Raw genomic sequence first — 14,939 nt, 5'->3', positions numbered from 1 at the left:
AATAATAATAATAATAATTGGCAAGAAAACTTGCCTTGACTGCTGTTTTCCTGTTGTTTTTTTTTTTTTTCTTTTAATTTAGAAATTAAATAGAATGGGGTAGAAATGAAACCATATTGTCTAAGGTCATCCTTTTTGTCTTGCCTCTAGCTTTTCTTTTTTTTTTTATAATTTTTTTTAATTTTTGCATTTTTCTGAAGCTGGAAACGGGGAAGGCAGTCAGACAGACTCCTGCATGTGCCCGACCGGGATCCACCCGGCACGCCCACCAGGGGGCAATGCTCTGCCCATCGGGGCGTCACTCTGTTGCGACCAGAGCCAGTCCAGCGCCTGAGGCAGAGGCCACAAAGCCATCCCCAGCGCCCGGGCCATCTTTGCTCCAATGGAGCCTTGGCTGCGGGAGGGGAAGAAAGAGACAGAGAGGAAGGAGAGGGGGAGGGGTGCAGAAGCAGATGGGCGCTTCTCCTGTGTGCCCTGGCCGGGAATCGAACCTGGGACCTCTGTACGCCAGGCCGATGCTCTACCACTGAGCCAACTGGCCAGGGCCTTCTAGCTTTTCTTTATGAACTTCTGTTTACACTGAATAACCCTTGAGTGACAATCAAGTCTATCTTCTGCAAATGAGTTACTCAAGAAAGTAAAGGTTTTGATGAAATGGCTGTCCACACCATGCTTTTTGAGGACCTTGGCTCCAACTAGTCTTTACTGACGGCTTGATAGACACCAGGCACTGTGTTAGATGCCTTCCCATCTATTCGGGTTCTTTACAGTCTGAGCTTTGGAACACCCTCTGCACAGATATGTCAGTGCACCACACAGCCATAATGGAGTTCTGTTTCTCATATACTTTATAGGTCCCTTTGGAACTTTCAATCTCAAGTTCCCAAATACAATGGACCCGTAGCTCCCTTAATTCTTTATTTTGTTTTTCAGATACTTTGTTTGAAAAGCTATAAAATGCAGAGAAGACTATATAGCAAATGGTAGAAGGCAAAAAAACCAAAAAGAGTAATGTTGGTGATTCAGCTCTATGTCTTACAGCTGCGGGGCTTTGGGAGAAATTCCCTCATTTTCAGGCATCCCCAAACTACAGCCCACAGGCCACATGCAGCCCCCTGAGGCCATTTATTCGCCCCATCCCCGCACTTCTGGAAGAGGCACCTCTTTCATTGGTGGTCAGTGAGAGAAGCACTGTATGTGGCAGTCCTCCAATGGTCTGAGGGACATGAACTGGCCCCCTGTGTAAAAAGTTTGGGGACCCCTGCTAGGGCTTAGTTTTCTCATCTATCAAATTAACCTACCAACTTCTCTTCCTGTAGTATTGTAGATATGTTGTGGTACTGAGTCTGATTATAGTGATAATCCGCTCTTCAAAGGCAAGGTCTAAAACGTTCTCATTAGAAAGAATAAATGATTTTAATTATCATCAAGAGTTTTTATAAAGCTGAGAAAACTCTGTGTATGTTTTATCACAGGAATCATAATTTGATCAATTTTGGCCCTTATAATTGAAATTGGATTTTATCATTGTTTGATTTCTTTATCATTTATGATCCTGAAAGTTGCTTCCATTACATAAATGAGTTTTGAAGTGCCTCATTTTTAAAAGTAAATACTGTCAAAATCACCAGGAAAGCAGCCTGGCCTACAAAACACTTCATGGGATCTGATTCTTCCAGGACCTTAAAATAATCCCTTCAAGAACTAGTGATTGCATTTTTCTTACTCACGGGAGATGCGTCCAGCTAACCACAAGCTCAGGCATGGTGTAGTGGGTTCTTTGAGAACATATTAATCCATTCTCATATTTAAATGTATATTTTGTTAATACCTAACCATTGTTTTACCATCATTACCCTATAATGTAACAGAAGCCTCTATATATAATATAACAGAGTCATAAAACATGAGGGAAGACAACAATAGGGAATCAATAAAGATAATTTTTTTTTTCTGGAAATAATGATTTCTTCTCACAGGCTTTTAGGACAAGTCATACATTTTACTTTACCTAGTTTTATCTGGAATGTTCACTGCCAGTTTGTATTAATTACAGTAGCTTATATACTCTAATGAATAGATCCCAAAATGCATAAATGGCTCAAACACAATAGAAGTGTTTTTCATTTATTTTATGCTCACATAAAAGCACTACACTGGTAAATACCTTAGTGCGGTTGCCCCTTTCCCTACAGCTATTCAGGAGGTTATTAGCAAAGCACAGCCCAGGGTATTTTAAATTACTAAAAATATCATTTCCCCTTATTCACATAAGTCATTGTATTAATTTGCCAGGGCTGCCATAGCAAAGTACCACAGCCCAGGTGGCTTACTCAACAGAAATTTGTTTGCTCACAAATTTGGAGGTGAGAATTCTGAGATGAAGGTGCTGGCAGGGTGGGTTTATTCTGAGGCCTCTCTCCTTGGCTTGTAGAAGACCATCATTTTCCTGTTTCTTCACACGTCTTCCCTTTTGTAGATGTCTGTGTCCTAATCTTCCTTTTAAGGATGCCAGGCATATTAGATGAAGGCTCATCCATTTTGATTTGATTACTTCTTTAAAGCCCCCATTGCCAAATACATTTACATTCAGAGATACTGAGGATTAGGGTTTCAACACACTCATTTGGAACGCACAGTTCAGCCCATAACAGGAATGTTTGTTCACCTGGCTTAAGGGACATTATCACCTACCTAAGCCCAAGAAAATGCAAACCTCCATTGTAACCTCAACTTTGGTCAGAGGCTAGTAACTAATTTAAGACGATACTCCATGAAAATCTAAAACAATTTAACTTATCCATCAGTTTTGGGTCATAAAAAATGCAGCATTTATTTCTTTTCTTTTCTTTCTTTTTTTTTGTATTTTTCTGAAGCTGGAAATGGGGAGAGACAGTCAGACAGACTCCTGCATGCGCCCGACTGGGATCCACCGGCACGCCCACCAGGGGCGATGCTCTGCCCACCAGGGGGCGATGCTCTGCCCCTCCAGGGGCGTTGCTCTGTTGCGACCAGAGCCACTCTAGCACCTGGGGCAGAGGCCACAGAGCCATCCCCAGCACCCAGGCCATCTTTGCTCCAATGGAGCCTCAGCTGCGGGAGAGGAAGAGAGAGACAGAGAGGAAGGAGAGTGGGAGGGGTGGAGAAGCAGATGGGCGCTTCTCTTGTGTGCCCTGGCCGGGAATCGAACCCGGGACTTCTGCACACCAGGGCGATGCTCTACCACTGAGCCAACCGGCCAGGGCTATTTCTATTTTTTATAGAACCTAAATATCTAACAGCAGCATCCATATAGGCTCAAAACAACTACAGAAATAGAAATAACTGGTTGAATAAACTTTTTCATTTCACTTAATAGAATGTAACCTCTAGGAAAACAAGGACTTCACATGTTTTGTTTTGTGTTTTTCATTGATCAAAGATTGTATCATAGTAGATACTCAAATAAGTAGAAGAATTAGTGAATGAGAACCAAAAATCCAAAATCTGGCACTGCAATGATCTGCATATTAAGGAATATTAAGTATAATTTTCCCAAAATGATATTTTTTAGGTGAGGATTGGGTAAAAACATGAGAGAATATGTTCAGGAGAAAGCATATTTCTAGAATGTTAATACATACACCTTCATGAATTCTTACCTATTTCTTCCAATCACTCCTTTCCTATCAGTAATGGGTTAGATTACCAAGATGGTTGAAAGGCTCAAAAGTTAAAAAAATAAAAAGTTCCTGGTGTCCCAAAAGGCAACTCATTTTTGAAGTATAAAGAGAATGCCAAAGAAAAAGAAGCAAGAGTTGTCACTAATAGAATGACACTGGATGGTAATCTAGCAATGGCACCTGTGTGACATCTTTGGCCCCTCCCAACTTCCTTGCAATTGCATTGCATCCTGGCCATTTCTCTGACCTACTAGGTGGAGGAAGAGTAGCCTTTCCTACCAATGCTAAACGGAAATGCATCTGATGAAAATGTATTCACAGCCTATAAATATTGTGCTCCAATCGTATTTTTTCCATTTTGAATTCCTATTGTTCTCCAAGTTTTAATTCATCATGACTTGAATATGGAGGAAGTGGTATATTAGGACTTAAGGAAAGAACAAACTAGAAGGAGAAAGTTTATGTTATAATTTAGGACAAATTTGCCTAAATATTTGGTGTGACACTCAGTTACACTTTCTCAATCTTTGGACATCTATGGTACTCCATCCCTGAATTCACTCTGTTCCCTTTTAGTCTTCCTTCTCATAACACATTCCCCAGTTCTATCAGGAACACTCCTGTTCAACACCCTGTATAAGCCTTCTTATCTCCACTTATAGGCCTTCTCTGCTTACCATCTAACCTTTTGCTGGCTCTCAAACCAGTAACTCCATTTCACTATCTCTCTACCCTGTCCAGATCTCTATAAGTGGGCCCTTTGGCCTTGTTATTCTTTCTGTATGTAGCATTTGCCTTCCTCTTTCATGAGCTCCTTCAAGGAAGAAACTGTGCTCCTACTCATTTTATTTTTGTTATCCCCCAAACCTAACAGTGTGTTTAGTGATTATTCATATGCACTTAAAAAAAAAAGGATTTATTGGCTTAAAGAGATATTCTGACATAGAGCAACCCTGTAATAGTAATACACAGAAGCCAGTTGAGAGGTGAAACTGAGTTCACGAAAGCCCCCAGACGGAGTTGAGTTCATTATCTGACATCAAGTAGATCTGAATTCTTCTCTAATAGATTTACCATTAGGACAGTGGGATGGGAATGCAGGTTGGCGAAAGAGAGGTTTTTAACCTTTCTGCAGTGTTAGGAAGAATTTTTACCCCTTTTAAAAGTTTTATTTACTCCCCTTTAGTCATTTTATTTTTCTGGGAAATTGAGACCTCTTCTTTGAAGATCAATTTTTTTTTTCTGGAGTACCCACCATGGGCTTCAGCAAGATGTCCTAGAACAAAATATTCCCTGGAGAGAGCTGAGTGAGGAGACAGAAACAAGGTCATTTTCAAAACAGCTTCAAATGGTAGCCTGTTCCAAGTCTTTTCCCAGAAGCAAGACCTGAAAGCTTAAAAGGAGTGATCTGGGTTAAACCACTGACTCCCTAAATGTAGTTGCACACCCTACATACTCACTGCTTATTATTAAAACGTAGAATACATTGAGTTTTATCTGGGGGGGGGGGTAAGGAGGAGACGGGACCATAAAAGCAGGCTGTTAGTGCTAATTACGCCTTGCCTTTCATCTTGTTAGAAGAGCAAAGCTAAAATGTAAGGTGCTTGACAGAAAGGCAGCTTGACTGCACACTCTTTATTTTAGTAGCTATGACTTTTCAATTTTACTAGCAGAGAGAAGAATCAATCCATTGAAGGCAAAATGTTGAGATTGGTAACACCAAGTCCTTGCAGGCGACAGCAGGCCCATGGCTGACTTAGCCATCCCATGCAGAGTAGCCCCGCCCTGGCTGGCAGTGGACTTCCAGATTACTCAGTTAGAAAGTCCTGTCCTAGGCTGAAAATTAGTGTCTCCTGCGATTAATGTTGTGACTTCACTTAAACAGGGAACCCTGTGAAGGGAGGAGGGTAGAGGAGGCCTGGAGGCCATTGAATTTAGAGTCACGAATAAGTGGACAACAATATCTTTTTTGTGTGTGTGTGCCAACATGGATTTTACTTTCTCTCTTTATTTGAAGGGCAATGGGAGAGGGGTAACCACCAGCTGAAAAAGATTCTGTAATTGGTGGAGATTATCAGGTATCAGTCAGGGTCATGTTCCCGCAGTGGGGGGAGGGTTGGTACCGGGTGAAAGGAAAGGTCAAAGGTTGGAGAAAGAGGAGGAGCTGAAGAGATCACCTCCCATGTTGACAACAATATCTTAATCTCCTTATTCCTTGGCCTGTGCAGATGAAGGTCTTGGTCAGAGGTCAAAGTTGGGTACGTAGGAACAGATAAAGACCTTCCTAAAATTGAAGTCCCTATGGATGGAGAAAAGCCGCTGAGTGAAATACATAATACAACAGAGCAGCAGAATGTGAATTTGCTATTTGGCTTCACTAAGCTCTATATCATTTTTAAAGCTCTCTTGTTTAAAAGGAATACTTTATTATGACTATTATTCTTTTCCAAATGAGAGGAGGGGAGATAAAGAGACAGACTACCACATGCACCCTGACCAGGATCCAACTGGCAATCCCCATTTGGGGCTGATGCTCTGCTCATCTGGGGCCATGCTTACAACTGAGCTATTTTTAGTACCTGAGGAGAAGGCTCCATGGAGCCATCCTCAGCACCCAGGTTGATGCACTCGAACCAATTGAACCATGGCCCTGGGAGTGGGAGAGAGAGAGAGAGAGAGAGAGAGAGAGAGAGAGAAAGAGATTGAGAAAGGAGAGGAGGAAGGGTGGAGAAGCAGATGGTTGGTTCTCCTTTGTGCCCTGACTTGACCAAGAATCGCACCTGGGACATCCACAGCTGGGCTGACACTGTACCACTGAATCAACCAGCCAGGGCCAAAAAGGAATACTTTAATTGGTGTAAACTGTTTGCAACTATATCTTATGTCTGTGTTCCTTATATTAGGGGTAAAAGTGCCAGGCCCTTTACAAAGGGTTGAACATGAATTATCTCAATCCTCCAACAACCCTACAGTGTGGGCACTATTATTATTCCCACTGTTAAATAATGTATCCAAGATAATTTATGTGGAAAATATAAATTTAACAAATTTATTTGGAGTAATTACATTAAACTCCAAAGTCAACACTTTGTTGCTTCCAAGGGAAAAATGGGAAAGACACAGAGCTTGCATGAATTTCTAAGAAACATGTGAAATGAATATTGGACAAATGCATTTTATTGGTGCTCTGAATATCCTTAAAGAGGCAATAACATAATTGGTCATAACCACCAAGAAATTGACATTTTACTCTGCCAGTGCCTTTTATGCATTTTGAGGAGATCCAAACCCTGAAAGTGATGTTATGTGTCTCAGAACATCATGAAACAGTGATGTAGACAAGGAAGTCATTTAAGGTAAGACAAAATTGTACTCTCAAAAAACACACTTGCATTCTGCGTGTACATCTGAACCACTAAATAGGACTGTGTAAAGCCACTACCACCATCACAGCCACCTGGCCCATGCAGGTTTGCATTAGATTTGGACAGATGGTAATGAAACAACGGAGCCAAGAACTGGTGGGCCATTAGCTTTAGTCCTAGCTTATACCCGATGGGCAAGTAAAACACACACACTGGGCTTCAAAACCCACTCATTCAGTGCTCACAAAGCTACTGACTTATCCGAGTTTCCTAGAATCAAAGGTTTCTAGCTCATTAGTCTTATTCACCTTTGTTCCCAAACTCTCTGCACAAACTCTGCACCAACTGGCTTCTCCTTCAGCATTCTGCCATCTTGGCTGCTTCTTGTCACCTCCACGTGGCCCTTCTCTACTCTCCTTTCTCTGCTTTCTCCTCTAATGCTAATCTCAGGAACCGATAGTGCAAGCTCCTGGTCTGCCCCACTTTATAGTGTAGAAATCAAAACCTTTAATCCAATATACAAACAAGGAAGTCTCTGATACAAAGTCACTTATCTGAGGCATAATGGGATTCCTCATGAGAGTGCACCACCCCACATCATGCAATCAGTCAAGGGTGTGGGGAAAAGCTTAGTCTTCAAACTAAGCCTAGACTATAACCACCCTGCCTGCTTACAGCCTGTCCCCCCACACCCAATGCATACTATAAGCGAGCAAACATATATCATATTTAAAAACTTATTTGACCAACAGACTGATAGTCAATATATGTCATGAGCTAAATATTTGTGTGTCCTCCAAATTCATATGTTGAAGCTCTAACACCCAATGTGGCTGAATTTGGGGATAGGGCTTCTAAATATGTCTTTAAGGTTAATGGAGCCGGAAGGATGGAGTCCTGGTCCGACAGAATTAGTACTTTCAGAAGAAGAGGCCCCAGAGAGTCCAATGGAAAGGCCATGTGAGGACAGTAGCCATCTACACACCAAGAAGAGAGCTCTCACCTGGTTCTTAGACTAGAATTATGAGAAAATAAATTTCTGTTGTTTAAACTACCTAGTTCATGGTATTTGATCACAACAGCCCAAACAGACTAACACAATATAATATTTGAAGAAATCACATTTTCAGGTTTTTACTTTAATATTTTTTTCTGTTAGTCATTCTTTTTGTCTTTGTCTAGCAGCAAATGGTAGCAAGTCTCAAAGATTTAAGAAAAATCAAAGACCAAATAAACAATGCTCTGTATTAACTCATTTTCTTATAACTTTGAAAGGGAACATTATGTTTTATTTCAAGTCAATAAATTTGTTCAACTTTTGGAATACCACTGTCTTCAAGGGGATGACCAACAGCCACTGGACAGATGAGGAGTGTCCTAAGTTTTTGTAGTTTGAGAATACATTTTGCTCTGAAAATTTCTGTGTGTTTAAATTATTTTGAAAATAATTTTATAACTATGAACATTTGTTGGAAAGTTCTAGGGAATAAATGTATTCATAGTACCACTACCCAGAGAAGTTGTTAACACTCTAGAAGAATTATAGTCAACAGATATGCACCCTGAGTATATCATCCTCTTTTATAGAGGAGATACTTCAGAGCATGAGCTCAGAAGGCCTAAATTCATTCCAGGATGTGTCATAAATTTGACGAACTCAAAAAAAGACTGCTCTTCTTGGTCTCAATAGTTAAATGTAGTAATCTATATTGCCCACCAATTCCTAGGATTCTTTCTATAAATATATTTTTACATGGTATTAGAGCTTGAGCCTATTCAAGGAGAGAATAACATGAACGTCAGTGTTATAGTCAGGCTCTGGTGTAGGTGGAACAGCATGATTTTGGTGGAACCCAACTTCTTTGCAGGAACCCTACCTCAAAAAATGAAAAATAAAAAACAGAAAACACTCAATAGGAATACTGAAACATTTTCCAGAGCTAACCTTCTAACCCACCAGTCAATCAATTAGTCAACATGTATTTAGTACCAACTGTGTAATCATAGCAATTGTAATCTTACCGGGCACTGTTGGTGGAATTAAGAGAGAAGGAAAAACAGAGTCTGATTTTAAATCTGACCACTCTTCTTTATATAGTTGCTTTAAAAAAATTTTTATTTATTTATTCATTTTAGAGTGGAGAGAGAGAGAGAGAGAAAGAGAGAGAGAGAGAGAAAGGAGGGAGGAGCAGGAAGCATCAACTTCTATATGTTGCCTTGACCAGACAAGTGCAGGATTTTGAACTGGCGACCTCAGCGTTCCAGGTGACGCTTTATCAACTGCGCCACCACATGTCAGGCTATATAGTTGCTTATATTACTCCTAGATTAAATACCTTAAGAGTTGAAAATCAGCTCTAATTCCCCCATTTCTCAGTCTTGGAACCGCACTCACAAAGTAAAGTATGATTTTGGAGGAGACTCTTCTTCATTGTCAACTGAATGGAGAAATTGAGGGGGCATGCTATGGGCAAGCTCAGAGGCATAATATTTCACACTTATCCTGGACATTACTAAATAACAAAACCTACTGGTAGTTGTTTGTCCATAAGGCTACATATTTAGGTGTTTTTAAAAGGGGTGGTAACAAAGGCTTAAAAAATGCACACTGTAGGCCCTGGCCAGTTGGCTCAGCGGTAGAGCATTGGCCTAGTGTGCAGAGGACCCAGGTTCGATTCCCGGCCAGGGCACACAGGAGAAGCGCCCATTTGCTTCTCCACCCCTCCGCCGCGCCTTCCTCTCTGTCTCTCTCTTCCCCTCCCGCAGCCAAGGCTCCATTGGAGCAAAGATGGCCTGGGCGCTGGGGATGGCTCTGTGGCCTCTGCTTCAGGCGCTAGAGTGGCTCTGGTCGCAACATGGCGACACCCAGGATGGGCAGAGCATCGCCCCCTGGTGGGCAGAGCGTCGCCCCATGGTGGGCGTGCCGGGTGGATCCCGGTTGGGCGCATGCGGGAGTCTGTCTGACTGTCTCTCCCTGTTTCCAGCTTCAGAAAAACGCAAAAAAAAAAAAAAAAAAAAAAATGCACACTGTATCTAGTAAGCTATGACAGGAAACTATTGCAACCCCACCAGAAGCTGCTATTCCCCAGAAAGAACATGCTACATTGTGGTTTCACACTTTTACAAAACTATAAAAAGAACTAGTTTCAGATGAATGTTTCATCATGGATTCACTCACTGGTTGCTATATTTTGAGCAAGTTACTTAATATCTCTGAGTTTCTGTTTCCTTGTTATAAAATAGGATAATAATGTCTTTCCCAGTATTGCCTACTGTAAGAATCAGATGAAAGAACATTATTAGGTATGTCAATCAATGTCCATTCAGAAAAATAGAAACCACTCTAAAGATGTCAAATAGGAAGGGCTTTAATTCAGGGAGTTTGTTACAATGACATTAGCAGCTTTGTAAGAGTAACAGGGAGAGGGCTGAATGCCTATCCTGTGACAGAGAGCTGTTATCACCCCTGATGCCAGCTCCTGCCACTACTATAGCTGAACAGGAACCCAGGAGCCCGCAGTGCCATTGAGAGACCCACGCACATTCTTATTGATGCCACAAAAGGCAGTGCCTCTTGGGCCACTAGAACTGCTCAGTCACCACTGAGTGAGAATCCAGGGACAACTGAGGAGCTGATGTTCCCACTATAGCTGCTGTCTGAGGCCCCTCCAAAAGCGAGGTGGGTAGTGGGGAGATAGCTTCCTCCTTCCTCCTGCCTATCATTTCCTACCAAGGCAGAACCATCCATAAGCCAGTTAGTCTCAATTGTTCTTTTATTAACTGATCAGAGGGAGCAAGTCAGGAGTTGTTTCTCAAAGAGATAGCACTTGTTTGCAGAAGAGTCGATGGCTTTGCTCCAAACTACCCACAAGATGTTCAGTATGAATTAAAGATGTCAGCCATCAAGCAGAAGTGGGTAAGATCTGAGCTGCTGATCATGCAACTTACTTGTATTTTCAGGACATGATCAGGTCTGATTTCCTATAATCTGCTTCCACTTAATGACAGACTACTGCCGCCATACCTGTTTAGGGCTTGGAGGATCAGATAATAATGGGCAGTTCAGAGAGCTCATGATCAAGCATCGGTTTTGCCAGGGCTCAAAAGCCAACCAAAAACTTTCTAGAGACAGTAGTTGTTTGTAGAAGATGGCATAGATTTTTCCCAAACCCTCAGGATCTGCTCTACATGTCCCTATTATAGCATGTCAGAAACATTATAAAGCATCCCAATCTGTGATAGACACTTGGACCACTATGGGATCTGCTGGCCATAAAACCCAAATGGTAAAGCTCTGAGCTCTGCTATTTTGGTAGCCTTGCAAGTTGTTTAGTAAGTACTCAGAGCAGAACACTAAAGTTTGGTATTATTTATTTCAACAATGCAAAGAGCACCAATTCTCTTTCACAGTAGTGAGCAGTGCAAGATGCAGCAGTTTGCCTTTATCTTGGAAGAGATGCTCCAGATTAGACACCTAAAACTCCACTATGGTGTCAGACTCTTGGATTTTTGTGAGGCTTACCTCCTACCTTGTCACACCCATATGACTTTCAAAGGCAATGACTCTCAAGCTTGAGTGCTCTTTAGAACTAGAAGTCTTGTTAAAACACAGATGAGTCCACCCCAAATTTCTGATGCAGTAGATTTTAGATGGGGCTGAGACTGGAGAACTCTTCCCATGTTCCCAGGTGGTGTTAATGCTGCTGGTCCAGGGACTGAGAATTCCTGTTCTAAGACATTGAGAGTAGTTGCTACTTCCTGACCACCAGGGCCAATCAGCTTGCTAGAACCTATGTAATGGATCATCACATTGTTCCATAGAACACTGAGATAATCAAGGTCCTTACAGACATGATTATTATAAGAGAACATGAGGATAAACAAAGTCCCAGTGACAGTGTATTTCTGTCCTTGCCTGATAAGAGCAAAACAGCCCTTACTAGTTAGTATAGGAAAGAAAAAACATCACCAGATCAATAACTATATATCCCATGTTCCAAAGCCTATATTGACTTGCTCCACATCTTCAATGTATAATTGGCATTTCTAATTGGAATTATTTATCACCTGGTTACATTTACAAAACCCCACATTTTTCAAAGCCCATCTGCCTTCTGCATGAAAGGCAACATTAATTAGGGTGGTGACAAGAAGCAGCTACATTTAATATTTTTTTGATAGTGACATTAATCTCTATGATTCTCCAATGAATGAGAGATAGCTTTTAGTTTATATTTTGGCAGGGAGGGGAAATGTCAAGAGCTCCCACGTGGTCCTGTCTACAATCACAGCCCTCAACCCACAGTTCACAGATTCATGGTAGGGATTCCACCTATTGTCAAAAATGTCATTTCAACTATTTACTGGGAAAATCACAATAGCATGTTTCATGGACCTATTGGATCCAATGTGAGATGTAATCAGACCAAAATCTCATATGTACATTTTTAGTTGAATCACAATAGTATTTGACTGCACCATAGATTAACAGTTCAGAGCCATTGATTTATAATCCTCGATAGGTCTGGGTATTTCTCGTTCATCAGTACACAGTCATCCTGGTAGACAAATTCATAGCCTTGGGGAAGGGTTTGAAGAGGATTTACAGTACTTATATAGAACTTATAGTATCCCAAGGACCTTCTTCTGGGATAAGAAACTTTCCCTTCTTTCAGGTGGGTCTGGGTCTTTGAACTGTGTCATCTGGAAACTGAGTGATAGAACATGACTTCTTTCTGTGCAGACTTAAACCAGTCTTTACTTTCTAGTCTTTGAGTTTACCAATTACAAGGTAGACTGCCAATATATTTTATTTAAGGGCTGGAAATTTGGCTATTGTCAAGAACCTTTGTAAGCTGAAACTGATTGTCACCATAGGTCCACATGCAAATATACTTTGCAATCAAGCATTGCTATATGGCTCTAGCTCAGCCATTTGTGATCCCATGATCCCCACTGAAGAAAAGGGTTTATTACATTCAGTCCTCTTTGGACAACCCAGTGAAACACCAATCCCACATAGAGTCTCTGAATTTTTTCAATATAAGTTGGCAAATTTTTTTCATTCTTTTCATGTTAATCCTTTGGAATGTTCTAGGATCTACTTCTAATTGTGAGTGTAGAGGCAAAGATGGGTGACTACAGTAGATAAGAGATTCATTCTGAGCCATCAGTAAAGATCTATGATTGTTGGGCTAAGCATAGAGCTGAGTTTTAAATATCTAGTTTTTTATTTTCTTTCTTTAACTATCAAGTGAAGTAAAAAAGCAACAAACCTTAGAATCTTGGCAATCATCATTTCTAGTTTCAGCAGACAATTGGTCTCCCAAAGTCTTTTCTGTTTGAGACAATTTATCCCAGGCGACTATAAGTCATAGATTCTAAGGATTTCATTTTCTTCCATCATTTGAGGCTATTTTCTGTTCAAACACAATCTAGTCAATAACAAATCCCAGATTCCATCTTTGGGGGTTTATTTTCTAGGATCACTATTTGTACTATGTGTTGTTATATCTGCACTAGTCAGAAAATAAAACATACTTTAACTTTGTCAAAAAGAAAATGACTTAGTGAAGAAAGTTATTTATAAAAGTATTTGAGGGGTTGGAAGAGCAGAAAGGAGAAAATGGTTGTTAAAGATCAGGATGCTTCTAAACCATAATCTGGGGTGAATAGCGGTGCCAATGGGTGGTTGCATGTTAACGTGGCACAACTACAGGTGAACAAGAATCTGGGAGCCTAGACTACTGCTGAAATGCCACATTCCCAATGCTACTGCTGATGTTGTCTGAGCACCAGCAGGGGTGAGGGGCAAGCATTTTTTCCCTACTTGCCATCATCCAGTTTTCCATGAATGCCTCTCTTTGCAGGACCCAACTAGAAGCTAGCTTGGACAGTAGTCTTGGAAATAGACCTATCTAGTGTGCAGGATTTTACTCCATCCCCTATATCTGTCCACGGGCAAGACAGTTGGAAATGGAGCTGTTCAACAGGAGAGATAACAACCAGTAGAACAGGAATTCTATTAGTATATGTTAGTTCATTCCCCTCCTCCAACCATCTCCATGCTGGACATTCTATAAAGGCTTATTTTCAACTTCCTAACAGTTCTCTTTTCCTGGAATGAGTCAGGATAGAAGTTAAAAAAAAGAGTAGAGTTGCCTGACCAGGTGGTGGTGCAGCAGATAGAGTGTCAGACTTGGACAAGGAGGATCCAGGTTCAAAACCCTGAGGTTGCCAGCTTGAGCATGGGCTCATCTGGTTTGAGCGAGGCTCACCAGCTTGAGCCCAAGGTCACTGGCTTGAGCAAGGGGTCTCTTGGCCTGCTGTAGCCCCTGCCCCAGTCAAGGCACATATTAGAAAGCAATCAATGAGCAACTAAGGTACCACAACGAATAATTGATGCTTCTCATCTTTCTCCCTTCTTGTCTGTCTGTCCCTATCTGTCCCTCTCTCTGTCTGTCTCTGTCACACACACACAAACACACACACACACACACAAAAAGAAAAGAGTAGAGTTGAACAAGTTGTATTAAAGTATAAGATTCTTTGGTATTTTTTGAGGTAATAAAATTTCCATGTAAATGTATGCCTATAAATAGCTGGGATACACTACTAACAGCAATAGTGCAATGCCTTATATATATTAGCACCTTTGGTGATGATGAATATTTCTTAAGTATTCATTAAAGCATCTTCTTCCATTAAATGGTGTTTTGTGACAGAGAAATCAAGCAAAATGGGTGCTAGAGGATAAGTTTTATGAAGCCTAAGCCCCTGCTTCAAATTCTGGCCATTAAGGATTTGTCAGGTGTCACATATCCTAATGGCTTTGGCCAATGAACATCATCTGAGAATATTCATGCCATTTTTTTTACTCAATTATAAATAAAACCTTGATCAATCACATTAT

Source organism: Saccopteryx bilineata, chromosome 2, assembly GCF_036850765.1.
Source record: "Saccopteryx bilineata isolate mSacBil1 chromosome 2, mSacBil1_pri_phased_curated, whole genome shotgun sequence".
NCBI classification, from domain to species: domain Eukaryota; kingdom Metazoa; phylum Chordata; class Mammalia; order Chiroptera; family Emballonuridae; genus Saccopteryx; species Saccopteryx bilineata.
The sequence above is the reverse complement of the archived record's forward strand: the minus strand, read 5'-3'. Positions refer to the sequence as shown.